At 41.7% G+C, this 13,437-nt stretch overlaps 1 long non-coding RNA gene across 1 annotated transcript in view; it reads right to left on the bottom strand.

The window, feature by feature from the left end:
* Nucleotides 1-13,437, bottom strand: part of LOC117456692 (uncharacterized) — a 45,727-nt gene that overhangs the window by 13,523 nt on the left and 18,767 nt on the right. Inside the window, exon 2 of the long non-coding RNA XR_004553269.1 lies at nt 3,939-4,033. This is a non-coding gene — a long non-coding RNA (uncharacterized lncRNA). The remainder of the gene's footprint in view (nt 1-3,938; nt 4,034-13,437) is intronic.

Here is a 13,437-nt window from a genome sequence, read left to right as displayed (position 1 = left end):
AGAAATGACCAGAATGAGGGAGATGTAAAAAGGTTTACAGTATGTGGGGAAAAGAGGGAGATAAGTGCAATATGATGTGGTGTGGTGGGGGTGGAGGGTGAGAGATTAGGGAGATAGAAATCAGGATGACATAAAAGGAATGAGAAACGGTGAAAAGGGTTGAATGGCAGGATGTGGCTGATTGAGATAAGAATAATGGAGCCATAAGGTAGGACATGAAAGGCTAAAGAAACATGGTGAAATAGTCAAGAATAGAATCAGCAGTGGGCGAAATAAAAGAGGGAAACTGAGAAGGAGAAAAATGTAAAAAGGTGGGGACGTAAAGGCAGGAAGGAAGGGGAGGGTTGAATGAACAAGGGTGAGGGTGTGAAGGGAGAAAGAGTGAGAGTAAGGAAAGAAAGGGGTGAAGAGAAGAAGACAGCCTGAGGAACCACGACTACATTCATCATTACTGTCTTTTTCTCACTTTATAACAAACGCTTTTTTAATTAATATTAAATCAAACTTTACCTGGCCATAGGAGCAGGTCTCATTAATAGATTCATCTAAATTCATTGATACTAAATTAAGCATAAATATTTCCTGCACTTCTGAAATCCCCAGTCTTTTCCAAGGCCACCTCCATTGAAACCACAGATTAAGATTTACCAAAAAACATAATTGAAATCACTGTAAACCCTTTTTTTTATAATAATGAAGGTTTGATTACAAGAGAAAGTCGATTTGGGGATAAAATAGCACACAAACATTTGTTTGGATGGTTACTGGATGCAAATCAATAAGCACCATGTTTAAAAATATACCGTCAGAGGAAACACAAACACCTCATAGAAACCAACATCGCCATCTCGCAAACTGTATGCGTCATGACACTTTTCTGAGGTGTGACAGCTCACTCTGTTTCTACAACACTCTCTTCTTCAAGATCCTGCCTCCTCCCTTTATATTCCTTCTGCTAAAATGTCCTAGGGTTCAACTGTAACAGCCATAGTTGCTAACAAGCAAGAAAGAAATGAACCGTAGAGAAAAGACAGGAAAATAAAACTCAACTCTGTCCTGGGGCTTAGTCTTTCTCAGCAATAAGGTCACTTTTTACTTAAGTGTTAAATTGAACTTGGTGCCAAATGAACCAAAACACTATATCCGCTGCTATATCCAAGCAAGCTAGTGTGTGTGTGTGTGTGTGTGTGTGTGTGTGTGTGTGTGTGTGTGTGTGTGTGTGTGTGTGTGTGTGTGTGTGTGTGTGTGTGTGTGTGTGTGTGTGTGTGTGTGTGTGGAACGCATTAGATTGAAACAAGGCAGCATGAGACAAAGGAGGAAGAAGAGAGTGAGAAAGATATTCAGCATCAACTTTTCCCCTTGGGATTGGTCGCCATGGCTACGGGAGCATTTTCAGCTGAACGTGGGACAACCATAAGGAAGAGTGAGACACACACACACGCACACACAGACAGAGAGATATAAAAAAGTATATCCTCTAAACCCAACTGTCATCTAAGCTACACATTCAGGCGCAGTCACAAAAACACATCTCCCTTTTATAGCATTGCAGCTTCGTAACCAAGAGATACTTGATCACCAACAGAAAACACGTAAGACTGCAGGGAAAGCAGTGACGAGCTCCGATGGAAAACAGAGACCAATGAGAACAAACAGCATCGAGCGATTATAACGTCTCATCTTACAACCAGACAATCAGACTCCATCTATATTTCAAAAGCTACGGAAAACTGTGACAATGGGCCGTCATGATCTAAGATTAGTGGAGGGCACCTTTAATGAGGAGGAGGAGGGCACACAGCGATCGTGTTTCCGTGCTGGCAGGCAAACTGCGGTATCACCTGAAGGCAATTTGTCCGAATTCTGTAACAAACCGTGAGGGAAGAGTAATCGAAGTTGTGCATAAAATCCTGTTTTCTTACGAGTGAATTTCATTGAAATCTCAAATGACGTTTTTTTTTTTTTAGTGGACACAGTGTCATCTTTCAAGTTACAGCTTGTCATTGTAAGGGTCTGATTGATAAGCAGCCACAATAATGAATAAATACAAATATTTCTTTACCTAATTGAGAACTGCTTTTCATTTATTTGAAAAGTGCCAATACTTCTCCATTGTTACTCCCTTATATCAGCTGTTTGTTTATGATTTTAACTTTTTCCGAAAACAGTGAGTGGCGGACATTTTGCTCCACACAGGAGTGTCTCTGTTGTTCTCTGCAATAGGTTTGTCAATATTTGCATAACCTACAGCAAATGCTACTGGTGTTGAATTATTTATGGCGACTAAAGGAAAGAGACTTGTAAGGGCTGGTTCTGCTTGACAGTGTTGTCATGGACCTACAAAGTGTGTATGTGTGTGTGTGTTCAGGGGATTGAGTGAACGTCAGTGAGAGAGTGTGTGAGCACGAGAGGGAGAGAGAGAGAGAGAAAGATATAGAGAGAGAGAGAGAGAGAGAGAGAGAGAGAGAGAGAGAGAGAGAGATGCGCTCTGCTGCGCTCACTGGCAAAGTCACTGCTTTCTCAAGGACACTGCGGCTAAGGGGCAAGAAAGAGAGAAGGAATGACACACAGGAAGAGAAAGCAGAACGAATGAATAAAAAGACAAAGACATTCAGTGATACAGGGCTGAGTAAGATAAAGAAAGAGGCAGACAAATAAATAAAAAAATGAGAGTTGAAAAGGCAACAGTTTAAAAAAAAGTGTGACTAAAAGAAGAGAGGCGATAGAAGGAAGGGGGGGGGGCTATGTTTCTGTTTGAAAGTGAGAATATTTCTTGCTGGGAAAACACATAAGTTGTACACTGTGTGGAGTAACCCTACACTGTTTGGCTTATTACTTATACAAAATGTATATTATATATCTTACTCTCTTACTTTCTATTTTGAGATGTTTATATTTGAGAATTGTTTATTTCTACTTTTTTAATTTGTTATTATTTGCAATGCCTTGTTTTGTTTATGCTGCTGAGTAACGGTAAACTGTCCTCAATCGTGTGTGTGTGATGAGTGGAAGCAGGAAGCAACGTGTTCTTAATTGTAGCTGCAATAAAACATGAAACTTTACAAATCTATACAGCTGCTGCTACTGACAGTAAATAATGTAAACGTGAAAATGCTCAAATATCAGAATATATATAAAACACACATAGACCAATTGACCAACCTGAGCAGCCAGTAGATATTAGTCTGGAATGGATGGCTGGTTTAGAGGGGTGTTGGACACTTTACCGGCCACCAGCTAAACCAGCCATCCTGGCCAGCTAAAATATCTTCTTTAAAGTTGTTTTAATGATTCTATATTATTTGTATTCTAAATGTCATCCAATAACTAACAAATGAGCGTTGACACCAACAGGTGACCTCAGACAACCCAGAGAGCCGCTGAGCAGCAGCAGCAGACATGTTGTACTTGCGTCAGGCACACTGAGGAGCTTTTCTGCCTGGTTCCATCTCACTAGCGATCCACTTAAACCTCGACAGCAATTCATTATTTACACAAAACAATCCCGCTGAGATGACAGTGTGGAAAGCTGCTGGGCGAATTGCATAAAAACGACTTAACAGTCACAAGCAGACACTTAAGGAAAGCAGAGAGTGAACTCATCAACCGCTCGGACCACCGCTCCTGACCAGCTGTGATCAAAAGATGGTTGTAACCTAAATGCATCGTCAGCGCACGTCTGTAAAACTGAGGGAAGACCACAGAAGGTTCATGTTTTATTCAGATGGACTGAAAGGAAAGGCAGAGATACATGCAAGTGAGCAGATCGAATAGTGAGCGAATAGCAGGGTATGAGAGCCAATAGATTTGGATTTTACAAAAAAACGAAGTCGTAGATTTTTCTGGTTGATTTGGCTGCTCTGTAAAGAAGACCCTCCAACAGCAGCCCAGATACAGCATGCAGAAATATAAATATACAAGTTATTCTTTTCACTCACCTCCCTCTGTCCTCCAATGGCTTTATCTGCCCACTTCTCTTTCAGCCTCTGTGTCTGTCTGGAGTCGCGGTGTCAGAGCAGGCAGGGTTCAGTACCTGAGAAGACGAAAAGGTCAGAGGTCAGTCCCCATTCGCGTGACAGCATTTAAGGATCATGTTCGGCTTGACTTCAGGCACACGATGACCAAATTACGACAAAATGAGGTGCGATAAAGGATAGGCTTGTGTTCTAAATGCAAATAATTGACTGCGCACATGGCACTCATACTAACAAAAGCATGTGCACACACAGACACACTCCACTGTTATCCAAGAGAAAACAGACACTAAAAGACAAGAGGTTCAGAGACCTCCGTCAGGCAAGTGCGTTGTTTAATCTGTTTGCGATAAGAGTCATTATGTTTGCCTTGAGGTATAACTGATTCACTTATAGCTGACCCTCATTTTTGTATAAGTGTTCCTCTCCTTCCTGAAAACATCACCAGATGGAGCAGCGGAGAACAAGTGAGGGCAGAGCGAACAGGACGTAGGGATCAAGGGGCTAGCAAATAATAAATATTGTTGGAAAAGGAAGCACGGACAGAAGTAAGGAAGAGATCATGAGAAGAATCAGACACTGAAACGCAGTGTACAAAGACTCAATGACCAGAACATTGAGACCCTACCCCTGCAGAGGAAGTGGGCCCTCCCTTTCCTATTTGCGTCTACATAAATTCAAGCATGCAACATCAATCCCATTTCCATATTTTGCTTCCCGTGCAGACGGATTATAGAGAGTAAGTCTGTCACAAAGAGCATTGCATCACAACATTTGAGAGAATGCTGCAGTGTATTCCCGTGGGACGTGTTTGGCTTGGAGAAAAGCTGCCAATTAGCTTGTCCCCAAAATTAGCCGGGCCGGCTAAAATGATTGGTCATGCTTTTTACAGCGCTACGGCTTCCACAGATGAAATTTTTGTATGGATTTTTTGTCAAAGCACTTCAGATATTCATTGCTATCGGGATGTTAAGAGCATTCCATGGAATATAACAAAAAGTGTATCGAGCCGGTTTCTCAAACTTACCTACCCCACCTTTAAACCAAGCTACAGTAAAACTTTAGAACAACTTGTGAGGTACAGGCTGCCTCACTTTTGAATCTTTTTTCACATTCTACTTTCTGGAAAGTGCACAGTGGCGGTGCACCCTCCTACAAATAGGACACAGTCACACAGCCAAGAAAATCAAAGTAGAACAAATCTACAGTATTTGCTTTGTGTTGTCACACCTTGTATAACAGAGCATAGCTGAGATGGGTGTTGGTTGGTGTAATGGATGAAATGTCATGGTCCTTCAAGACAAACTGGTTCCCAGTCCCATTCTGATTGCAAGTCTATTCACAACTCTGACACATAAATCAGACTTAGAAACACAATGCGTACAGTGCCAACACAATACATCTTCCTGTAGAACTAAACCTGTGTGGAATAAGTGTAAAACATGATAGCATCATTACCATGATCAAATATATATATATTATGTCTTTATATACTCTTTCTGCTAAACTCTAGTCAACTCTTTAACTCTGTATAATGTCTAGACTGTCTCTGACTGATTCCCTTTCATCATATCATTGTCAGTCTTGTGTGCTTTGTTAAGAAAAACCTTGGACAAACCGCTGGCAAACAAGATGTGAGAAGAGAGGGTGAGAATAGTATTTTGGAGGGTGGTGAGAGTGGTTGCATGTATTGTCTTTGTAGGACATTTTTAAAACAACTTTTTTTTTTTTTTTTTTTATTGGACTGTGACCCAAAACTATGACTGGTGCAGTCTTGCAGAAAAGCAAGAAGGTAAGGAGCCTGTAGATTCAGAGCAGACCCAAAAACAAATTGACCCAAAAACAATTAAAAAAAGAACGGAGAGAGAGATACATTTCATGCCACAGATTGATCCTCATGCATTTATGTTAGTCAGCAATCTGTTGTAGCAATCTGTCATTGATAATGACAAATATGCCATCATCATTATTCAAAATGGATTCGTCACATGAATCAGATCACTAACAAAACTGCTGTATAGGAAGCCACACTGAATTGTATATATAAAGATAATCTTTATCTCGCGATATATCACAGAAAGCCGAGCAGATGTATGAGGTAGAGGTAAAGTATGCAATGTAGATTAGGCTTGGAACTCATTTTCAAGCCTCTAACAGGCGGGGTGAATCGGTTTATGGATAATATTAAAAAAAACTCATATCACAGGTTTCTGCTTCTTCCCTCTGCAGCAGAGCAAAGAAAGAGAGAGGTAATGATAGAGACGTACTGTCAGATAATAGTCTCCAGTGACTGACACGTGTTCTCAATAGAGCGCTCACAAGAAAAGAAAACCAAACCTTCAGCCAACAGCATTATCCAATTTACCGACCCTTCACATCTCATTTGTAAACTATTACTGATAGTGAGGAATAGGAAGCAAGGTGTCAGACGGAGGAGCAGTGGTGCAATGGAGCACACACAAAGACATCATTTTATGCTGCAGTTGTGTTAAAAGAACCTGACTCGGGGCATAAAACACAATCCAAAAGGAATTGAGCTTGTTAGTGACAGATTGCACAGGAGTGTCACTGCCATTGTTTGTAATGAAGGAAGCTGGGAGAAATGTAGGTGAAAACACACATTTGGGAATCATTTAAACCACACACAAACATGGACATGTACAGAAAAACATGGGTTTTCACATGACATCATTAACAGCAAGTGTTCTTGTCCATATGACGATGTATTTAGGCTTGCGCATTCTGCTTCTGAGCCCCATCAGCTCGAAGAGGGAAAGCCGGGCAGAGAACCTTCACGTTGGCAGAGTTTTATGCTCAGATTCTCGGGAGAGCGCAGGTGCCTCCGCAATACCTGAATCACTCTGAGAGAGCACGATCAAAGGGGCTGTTTAATCAGCTTGAGCCCTCACAGTGTAATGTGTGGCCATGTAGCCATTAGCCAGACAAGAAGCAGGCAGCTACAGTAGAGCCAATAATAATAAACTTAATGAAGTGTGAAGAGGTGGATGAGCAAAAAGCAAAGAGGCTTTAAATCATTGAACATGTTAAAAATCTTCTACCACCTTTTTTACACTAAAACTGTAGCACATGCACGTCTGTAAAGAAATGCTCAGGTGTCCTGCACGAGCTCACTGTTACCCATTATCTTTACGATGTGTTGTCACTAACCATACATTTCTTGGTTTAACTCCAGGCCTAATTATAATCCTGAAGCTAATCACAAAATGCTGGTTATCTAGTCATTTCTGTATCAAAATGTTAAATCAGATTATTTGATTAATTTAGCAGTCAGTGAAAAATGTGCTGATTGGGAGTTTCTTTAGCTTTGAGCCTGAGTGAGATTGACGCAACATGGGAAGCACATTGATGTTTCACAGTGGGATCAGCTAAAGTGCTTTCAGAAGAAAATATAATTCACCATGCCGTTTAATTCAAAATTAGTTTTGCTATTCAATTTGCAGAATACAATTTAAAATGACAATCCCTTTTTAATTCTCATACACGCCAATAGTAATTATGATGCAAGGGGGTATGCCTAACCTCGTTCTCGATTTAAAAATATGACACGTAATCCTAATCCAGATAATCTCCGGTAGAATCATTCTCATTATAGTGATGCTCTAGTATACACGCTTCTGACACCAATGTGTGTGAGAGTATGAGTCTGTGCATTTACTATCCCAATGTGCAGGCGAGCAGACCATTCAAAAAGTGACCGAAATAAAGTGTAAAACCACATTCAGGTTGAAGTACATAGAGAAGCACTTAACTAAGAGGAAGAAAGCTCTCTTAACCCATAATGCATATACACACACACACACACACACACACACACACACACACACACACACACACACACACACACACACACACACACACACACACACACACACACACACACACACACACACACACACACACACACACACACACACACACACAAGGGTGGAGGAAGCAGGAAGCTCTGGAATTGCTTCTCTATTTCCCGTATGAAGCAGGTTGGGCCATAGATCTCCACTGACTTAGCCTTGGGAAACCAATCAGGAAACAACTAGAGGGTGAAAGGTGAGATGGGCTGCGGCTGGATGGAGTGTGAGGGCGGGGGGGTGGGAGGTGTAGCGACGAAAATATCTGACTTTTATGCAACATCCATAAAATCCATGTTTGCATGTCTTCCAAAACAGCAGTTAAATCTAGATTCTCACACTTCTAATGCAATGTGAAGCGGTAGAGTGTGAGGCGAGGGGGGGGGAGGAATGTGGGAGGAAGGTGAAAAGGGGGAAGTGGAGACAGAGCGAGAGGTGGCAGGGAGTTTCAGGTGCAGCCTGTTGTTCTTCATTCTTGTGTGGCCAACAGTAAAAGCAATTTAAGCGTATACAGGTGCAACCACTCCAGAGTAATTTGCTGCCGACTGCATTTCTTTATTCCTCAAAGAAGTGTTCAGAGGAATCAAATAACCCCGTCTTGTGAAAGAAATTATCTCGGGACCAGTTCATCATTTTGAGTTTGAGGATAAACCACTTATCTATTCCAGTGCACGCATCAAACGAGAAATAGGCTACAAATGAGACGACTATACTGCAGAAACGTTACGGAGAATGTCTGTGAGGGCTACTGCTGTTAGCACGCAGCCATATATCAAGGACACACAGCTTCAATATTGAAATAAAACCTCCAAATTCTCTGAAGGCCCAAAGCCAAATTAGAAAAGGAATGATTTCAATTTAGAAAGCGAGACAATGTAATGCCTTTTCAGCATTTTATCTTTCCACTATTGATCATAGGGTCCTCTGCCCTCTGTTCTGCCAAAAGAAGTGAAACCATAGATGCCATCTGTGCCAAGTGGTGCAGCAACTTTCCCTTAGCTTTTCTAACAGAATGGATATGGCTGCCTGTATACCACGGACAGCCACATTCATTCTGTTGGAGTTATTCAGTCTTCCAATAGAGCTGGTAAGACACAGAGACAGGGCTTTAATACAAACTGAACGAACAAAGTATGTCACACAAAGTTTATCAGTGTATCAACTACCAGTTTATACATTCATACACAAAGTCAGCAAACACACACAAAGTCAGCAAACACACACACAGTCATTGGTTATTGGGCGGTGGTTGCGAAGTCCATAGGGACTTGGCTTGGCAACTGGAAGGTCACCGGTTCAAGTCCCGGCAAGACCAAGTGCTACCGAGGTGTCCCTGAGCAAGGCACCGTTCCCTACACTGCTCCCCGGGCGCTGTTCAAAATGGCAGCCCACTGCTCCTAACACTAGGATGGGTCAAATGCAGAGAAACAATTTCCCTACGGGGATTAATAAAGTATGTCCAAAGTTGTGTTTTGACATCTACAAAGACACTTCTGTTCAACATCAATAAGACCCGCTCTATGTTTCCATACAGTTACAGCAGTTTATCGGCACAAAGGCATGGGTCCTTAAAATCACAAATGAGTCTCCATTCAGAGCTTATTGAACAGTAACACATTCTGCAGCAGAATACACAGAGGACCCTGTCTTGAGGGTCCTTTGTGTGGTTGAATTGATAGATCCTGTATTCAAGTATATCGTTATATAACTGACAAACTGAATCAATTACTTGATAAACAGCAGACTTACTATTTGACATTGATTGAATTGTTGACATTTGAAATATCTTTGCTGGTCGGACAAAACAAGCTAAGGTGTCACCTATTTTCTACCATTTATTATGAAATGATTAATCGCTAAATCAAGGAAATGGTCAACCGATGAATTGATGCAAGTAAAACAAATGGGTAAGAAAACAGACTTATCGAGGCTGCTATGAGATAGATAATCAGTAACAGTTGATCGAACTCAGTGACGCATACACTGCCTCTGGGAGCGCTCCTCTCAAGGCTAAATAGGAACATATGCCTGACTTCCAGTGACACCTTCTGCTTGTATGGTCTATTTGATGTCATGGTTACTCTGCGGGTGCTTTGTATCTCCCCAGTGAAGTGGTTCATTTCATTCAGTTAGTAATGCAAGTGTGTGCAACCAATGGATGCAACTCCCAGGGTTTTTCCTGGTTTATGGACCGTGTTTCAGTGAGTAGATGCTGTGCTCGCCCAGATCCATCACAAGTTCAACAGCTGGACAACTGAAAGACCGCTCAAACAGAACATAAAGGAAGGAGGCAGACAGACAGGAAGGGGAGGGTGAGGAAGAGGAGTCCCCCCTACTCTTGTGTCGACAAACTCAAGCACACGCACACTAAATGACACAAAGTGACAAAGTCTTGCCCCTAGGCTTCAGCTCTTAACAAAATCAAGCTTTGCCCAATAATTTCCATTCTCTCCGGGTTGCCATAGCTACAGCCTGCCCCCCTTGTCTGTACTGTTGGAAGGGTGAGACAGACTCCACCAGTGTGTGTGTGTGTGTGTGTGTGTGTGTGTGTGTGTGTGTGTGTGTGTGTGTGTGTGTGTGTGTGTGTGTGTGTGTGTGTGTGTGTGTGTGTGTGTGTGTGTGTGTGTGTGTGTGTGTGTGTGTGTGTGTGGTAACCCCCCCTTAACACTTTGTATCTGTGGACTATACAGTCACACTCCAATGGGACGTCTGAGAGCCAGTGAGATAGCAGAGAGGTGAGCCGGGCTGAGGGGGGGATAACCGGAGTGTGGTGGATGTGATTGCTTGTGCCTCAACGCGTCTTCACCCATTCAGCTTCTACCCCATATCTAAAGAGCAACAAACTGCCTCTTCTCGTAGTGGTATAGAGTGGACAGAGCTTTATCAACTTCTAAAAAGTAAAAGGAACCAGGAACTATATGATCAATAAGAAGTAACAAATGTTATTTATGCTCACAGAAAAAGGACGCCAGTTTTCAGTACTTCCAAGTATCTTTTAGGCTTACACATTTCTGAAACGAAAAAAGTTTGTGGTTTTGATACACCTTCTTTCTGCTTCATCTCTTTATAAATGTAAGCTTAAGGCTGTTCAAACACAAGAAATGCTTGTCAGAAAGATCCTGGTAATTAGGAGCAGCCCTTTTATAAATCATACCTAATATGTATTTGCTTTTTGATGGTGATCTAATTACGATAGTACTAAAAAGAAAGTGTGTGATTAATCCTTTTATGTACTTGTTTGTGTGTGTGTTTGCTATGCATCCACGCTTTCCTTTTATGAATATGATAATCCCCAGATATACAGTGATTTACTGTTTGACAAACATTGTCAATCTGTACAGGGAGATGATGTGAATGTTGTTTGAACATTAATTGTCCCCAGAAAATACAGATACAGATACAGCACAGTTTGAAGCTAAGATAAGATCCCAATTTGGGAAATTGTTTTTGTTGCAGCAGCATAAAAGGCATTTTACAATAAAACCAAACTAGAAATAAACAAGAAAAGAAAGAAAAAATATACATGTTGAATTTGACAAGATATTATATATACATAAATATATGACATGGAATATTAATATTATACTATCACAATTCAGTATAGAAGGGGAGTGTGTGTGTGTGTGTGTGTGTGTGTGTGTGTGTGTGTGTGTGTGTGTGTGTGTGTGTGTGTGTGTGTGTGTGTGTGTGTGTGTGTGTGTGTGTGTGTGTGTGTGTGTGTGTGTGTGTTCAGAAGTGTTCTTCTAGATGCACTTCTGTAGATGTCACCTTGCAAGAACACCACACAGCTGTATGCGTGTGTGTGTGTGTGTGTGTGTGTGTGTGTGTGTGTGTGTGTGTGTGTGTGTGTGTGTGTGTGTGTGTGTGTGTGTGTGTGTGTGTGTATGTGTGTGTGTGTGTGTGTGTGTGTCAGAAAAAAGAGACAGAAAAAGTGTAAAAGCACCTAGAGAGATATCCTACTTCTGTAAACAGGAGAGAAAAGGCAGGAATGACAGAGCTGTGTGTGTGTGTGTGTGTGTGTGTGTGTGTGTGTGTGTGTGTGTGTGTGTGTGTGTGTGTGTGTGTGTGTGTGTGTGTGTGTGTGTGTTCAGAAGTGTTCTTCTAGATGCACTTCTGTAGATGTCACCTTGCAAGAACACCACACAGCTGTATGTGTGTGTGTGTGTGTGTGTGTGTGTGTGTGTGTGTGTGTGTGTGTGTGTGTGTGTGTGTGTGTGTGTGTGTGTGTGTGTGTGTGTGTGTGTGTCAGAAAAAAGAGACAGAAAAAGTGTAAAAGCACCTAGAGAGATATCCTACTTCTGTAAACAGGAGAGAAAAGGCAGGAATGACAGAGCTGTGTGTGTGTGTGTGTGTGTGTGTGTGTGTGTGTGTGTGTGTGTGTGTGTGTGTGTGTGTGTGTGTGTGTGTGTGTGTATGTATGTATGTATGTATGTGTGTGTGTGTGTGTGTGTGTGTGTGTGTGTGTGTGTGTGTGTGTGTGTGTGTGTGTGTGTGTGTGTGTGTGTGTGTGTGTGTGTGTGTGTGTGTGTGTGTGGCGAATAAAGGGATATGTGGGTCTTGTAGATAAGAGCGTCTTGAGAGCAGCCTCTTCATGTTGAACGTACCTCAGGCTCCCGGGAAGATGGCAGGAATGATACACACTGTTGGGGATCAACATATCACTAAAACTCCCACCATCTGCCCTCCAGCAGACAAATATAAACAACGTCTTCTCTTACATGGCTATTTCTTTATCTCCCTGCATCGCTCCACTTTCCCCCCAGCACTCCCTCTCTGCAGCCCTGCCATCCATCATCATTAGGAGGAGAATAGATGACCTGTCTACACCTGCAACTACTCTCCCCCCTTTACTCTCTGGGGAGGAGAGGAGAGGAGATGAGAGGAGAGGAGAGGAGAGGAGAGGAGAGGAGAGGAGAGAAGCCAGAAGGTGAGGTTCTAGCAAGTTGGGAAATGGTGAGCTTCAATAAGTGGCACAATGAATGACTATGTTTTCTCTTTATTTGAATAATCTCTATCACAAAGTAGTGTTTTCTCTTCAATACATCAAAGGCGCTGATTTACCAGATGAAATATGTTTCTCTAAAGGTATTTTCTCATGAACACTGTGCTGTATAACTTGTCAACGGTCTTGTTATAGTGTGAATGTATTTAGGGCTCTCCAATGATTATTTATTGAAATAATCTCGGTCTACTGTCACCGGTCAACCGAACAATATTGTCAAATGTTAATATCAAGGTATTTGATAAAAAGTATTGGGATATTTGCAAATTCTGACTCATTGCACTTTCTCTAGTAGTGCCAACATGCTTTGTTTTGCCACATTTCAGCAAATGTAACGACACCAAAACAAATCCCAATTGTTGGTGAGTAACTTGGTTCACAGGTCTTAAATGAATATCTAAGGCCCTGTCTTAAGGTCTTTAGAAATACTTACAGTATATGCCTCTCTTTTGTCTGAAAGCATCTGTCTGTGATACTTTGACCACTTATTGTGATAATATCAAGCTAGTTATTGTACCAAGCTAAGCAGGGGTTGTGATACACCTTCACATCCAAGAAGGAGGACAAAGAATCCAAGTGAATTGAGACAAATGCA

Source organism: Pseudochaenichthys georgianus, chromosome 12, assembly GCF_902827115.2.
Source record: "Pseudochaenichthys georgianus chromosome 12, fPseGeo1.2, whole genome shotgun sequence".
Taxonomy (NCBI): Eukaryota; Metazoa; Chordata; class Actinopteri; order Perciformes; family Channichthyidae; genus Pseudochaenichthys; species Pseudochaenichthys georgianus.
Note: the sequence above shows the minus strand (reverse complement) of the source record. Positions and strands in the feature narration are given on the sequence as shown.